This window comes from Mytilus californianus, unplaced genomic scaffold (assembly GCF_021869535.1).
Source record: "Mytilus californianus isolate M0D057914Y unplaced genomic scaffold, xbMytCali1.0.p SCAF_9, whole genome shotgun sequence".
NCBI classification, from domain to species: domain Eukaryota; kingdom Metazoa; phylum Mollusca; class Bivalvia; order Mytilida; family Mytilidae; genus Mytilus; species Mytilus californianus.
Genome location: NW_026262745.1, coordinates 13,449,036 through 13,453,977, shown reverse-complemented (window position 1 = coordinate 13,453,977; position 4,942 = coordinate 13,449,036).

Genomic DNA, 4,942 nt, shown 5'->3' with positions numbered 1-4,942 from the left:
ATCATCAGATGGACACATTCAGAAATACATCTAACAAAAACATAGAGTTGACGTGGACGGGTATTTATGCATCCACACAACAGAAAGACACTAAGTACAGATCTGAGAGTACTCGCACTTACTGACAGCTAGTTTAAAGCCAATAACAACTAATGAAAAAAATTATGCATCTAAGACTAAAATATCAATCAGTACACATCCTACATTCAATGGATTTAGTGTAAAGACGTCATAATCAGTCAGAGAAAAACATGACATTGTGTAATGCCAAGAAACAGGTATCGACATATTGTAGAGCCATGAATGTGCATATGTATATAAATTAATATTTAGTTTGATTTTAATTTACTCATAAGAAGATCAATATTAATACCAATAAACAATATTCAAAGATCTAATTACAGTGTTGAATTGGTTACCTTTTAGAATAAGTTTATTTAAAGGATCGATAAGTTTACCGGATCGTTTTCAAATTTCCGGGCTCGGTAAACAACATCTCCGTAAAAATGAGGATGTGCTATCCCGTTTGAAATATGTTTTCTACAGGTACAACCAAACTTCAAAACCTAATCTTTATATCTATAGAAGAATTTAGTAAAGGTTTTAAGTAATTTGTGGTAACGAAATCCCTGACTTAATAATTAACCAGTAATACATAGATTACGTTCATTGAAATCCAACACGTTACAACAGACACGGGCATAGCGAACGAGTGGCGATATATAAACACCGGAAGATGGTGTAAAAGGAACACCACTGTCCTAGAAAGGAAAATAACAATAGGGAACGAAAAATCGTTGATTTAGACCCTATGACTTAAACTCAACTGAATTATGTCGTCCTCTTTTTTTTGTTCACCATGATAAAATAAACATACACCTGAGTTTCACGTGATACGGTCCACTCAGTCCCACAGTTTAAATCGCCATTTGTTGTCGGAAATCTATTATTCCTCTATAATCTATGCAAATGATTATTGTTTACCTTGTCACATAAGAATAAGTTCTCAAAAATCTTTCCAAACTTTGTTTATTTTGGCATCTAATGCAGAAAAGAAAAAAGTGGACAGCCAAATCCAATGAAATTTTTAATTTTCTGACACATAAAATGCCTTTTAGTTTTATATATCTAGGGCATGCTATGCCTTAAATTTTTTCCAGATGCACAGGTTTGTGTGCACTCAGAGTCAATTTTGTGGTGTAAACAAAGTCTTTTTTGCCAAAGGGTCCACATGAACCTTAAAAAGAATTAAAATCGTGCTAGATTGTAGTTTATTCATAAAATCACCAGGAATGAAATTGAGTGCTCAGCAAGGGTCAATAGATATTGCTCTACATCTGCTATAGAACCAACTAATTTTAATAATGAAGACTTTAAATAGTACACACTAGATATTTTTTCTTAAGAGTTTAATACATCGTATTGTTATTTTCTTGACCGCTTTAAAAAACTTATAAAGTTTGTGGTCGATTTTTATACTTATATTGTTATGCTGCATTATGAATTAAATAGATAAATTCACCCTTTCGTTTGTTATTGTATACATTGAATATATGCTGTTACGGACAGCACAAATAAATGCAGTCAAAGACGTTGATTTCATACGGATATTATAATTTCATATTTGGATCTATAAATTTCATATTTGGATCTATAAATTTCATATTTGGATCTATAAATTTCTTATCTAGAGAACGCCTTAAATCCCCATTACGTAAAAGCTATATCGAAAATATTTGATTCATAAATAAGGATAATCGTGCGTCAATTGAAGGTGGTTTATTTACAAAAGTACTTATTCTTTGCTTTACTTTGCACAATTAATAGACTATTTCATATTACCAACTTGATTCCGGAGTTTTGCAACGGTTTACCTATTCCCTGGTGGTACATTCATGTACTTCGTCAAGTAAGAGCAACCAACAGAAGTAAAATGAAGCTCACAATGGGTGCAATTTGTGTGATAAAAAAAACTGCTTTTTTAAGTTTTTTATACACGACAAAATCATTACAAAACTGTAATTTCTCCCTAAATTGAAAAATACTATATAACTTATAACTGAAAAACAAGAACACGACCCTTTCTTTTTTTTTCTACCTTCAAGTCCCCTACCGACAAAGCCGAAAGGGACTTTAGGTTTGCACTCTGTCTGTCCGTCAGTCTTGCAAATCAGTTTTGTACACCTTTTCGCTTTCGCTTTCCAAGTGAGCTTTTCTCATAAATGGGAATCCGTCGTTGTCAATGAACTTTTACCTCTTCTCTGAAACTACTGGACAAAAATTTAACCAAACTTGGCCACAATCATTATTCGGATACTTAGTTTAAAAAAAGTGTCAAATGACCCACTCTACCCGCTGTCTATTTCCGTCAAAACTGTCCGGCAACTTTTTATAGGAGCTATAGCCCTTATATGTACAATTTTATCATTTTTGTTTTTCATTGTTGTCTTTTATTTTGAAAACTAAAATAGATACAGAGAAAGTTTCATTAGGAAGAATGATTACAAGACAAAATCTACACATAAGCCAACATAGTTGAAATCACTAGAACACTCCATATAGACGTTATTACCCTTTCAAATAATTTTTCCTAATATTTTGCATTTTGCCTATTACTATAATAGACAGTTAGAAAGACTGTATATAGAAAAAATTACCAGCAAGACAAGATCTTCAAATAAGCCACCATGGCTGAAATCTTTGGTCGACTCGTTATTGGAGTTATTTTTTTTAAAGATTTTTATAATTTTTTGGAGTTTTTATACGGCCACTAAAATTGTGGTCGTTTAATAGTATTGGGGTGTCGTCGTCGTCGTCGTCATCGTCGTCGTCCGAACACTTTTCATTTCTAGAAAATAATTTGAGCATAAATGAATGGATCTCTATGAAATTGCACAATAAAATTCGATACCACAAACAGAAGATTGGGATTGTTTTTTTTTTCGGGGGTTACTGTCTTAACTGTATAGGAATAAGGGTCCAAAAAAGACCCAAAACCAGCATTTTTCTTGTTTCAGGACAATAACTTCATAAGTATATGAATCTATATGAAATTCTACCACGAGGATCCATATCTCAGCAGGAAGATAGGTATTGATTTTCGGGGTTATGGCCCAAACCGTATTGAATAATGGACCACAAAGGGGCCCAATAACAAGGATATTCTGGTTTCCAGAAATAATTTTAGTATAAGTATTTGGATCTTTATGAGATTGTACTACAAGTTCCCATAATAAAAAAAAAAGGATTGTTGGGGTTAATTTTTAGAGTTTATGGCCATAACCATTTATGAATTAGGGGCCAAAAATAATACTTTCATAATATATTTCTTGCCCACTTCAATAGCGTTTAATTAAAAATCCTAAATTCTTCGGGTTCTTTGATATGTTGAATCTAACAGTCGATTAAGATTATCAATTTTGGGCCCCATTTTCAAATTGGTCTACTTTAAGGTCCAAAGGCTCTAAAATAAAGCTTTGTTTGATTTCAACTAAAAATTGAATTCTTGGGGTTCTTTCATATGCTGAATCTAAATATGTATTCAGATTTTTATATCTCTAGCCCTATATTTGAATTGGTCAAAATCGGGGTAATAAAAGTTAAACATTGTCTGACTGCAACGAAATTGAATATATAGCGTTCTTCGATATGATGAATCTAACCGTGTATTCAGATTTTGGATCCCGTTATCAAATTGGTTCACATAGAGGTCCTAAGGTACTTAAAGCAATTGTTGTTTGATTTTATCAAAAATTGGGTTATCGGGGTTATTTGATATGCTAAATGGAACCATGTATTCAGATATTGGATCATGATAGGTGATTGTCCAATTTAAATTGTGAGTTCTGAGACCACAATCATTCTGTGTAAGAAACCTATGCTGTGTCAAATATTATATCACAATCTAAATTCAGAGCTGTATCCATCGTGGATGCTGTTTCTATACTTGCCCCAATTCTTCATGGTTTGACTTGTGAGTTCGTATCAAGCAGCGCCATGTGGATAATTTCGTTGCCTATTATCTTGAAAAATGTAAAAGATAAAAATATAGATAGAAACTTTAATGAAAGCAAATATGATCTCAGGACACGATCTACAAATATGTCAACATGACTGCAATTGCCAGTTAACTCTTTATAGAGTTTTTTGCCTTTCAAGCCATTTCTATGTCCCCGCCGTAGCGGAGGGGGCATTAAGTGTTACCCATGTCCGTCCGTCCGTCCTGCTGTCCCGTATGTCCCGAACGTCCCGAAAGTCCCGAAAAATTGGTTTCCGTTCTCTAACTTTAGTTTGCCTCTACCAAATACCAAAAAAAAAAAAAAAAAATAGATGGTGTCACTTGTACCGTTCATGAGTCATGCCCCTTTATAAATGGAAAGATTGCTAAATCTGTCGTTTCCGTTTTCTAACTTGAGTTTGCCTCAACAAAATGTTATGAAACTTATACACAATGCTTATTACCACAAAACACAGATCAAGTTCGAAATCGGGTGGCGTCACTTTTACCGTTCATGAGTTATGCTCCTTTGTAAATGGAAAAATTGCTAAATCTGTCGTTTCCTTTCTCTAACTTTAGTTTGCCTCAACCAAATGTTATGAAACTTATACAAAATGCTAATTAGGGCCCCGCCGAATAGCGGACGCCCTATAGTGATCAGTCTGTCTGTCCATCCGTCTGCCCGTCCGTCCGTCCGTCCGTCCGTCCGTAACAAATTGTGTCCGCTCTATTTCTAGAGAACCGTTATGATTTCAAAGTTTATACTTGACATGTTTATTAAATAACTTCGGAGGGTGTGTCATAATGTATGTACAACTTCCTAGGTCAAAGGTCAAGGTCAAACACTTTTGGTTTTAGTTGACAACCCCATGTCCTATGGTAAAGATCGTTTCCGCTCTATATCTTGAGAACCGTTATGATTTTAAAGTTTATACTTAACATGTA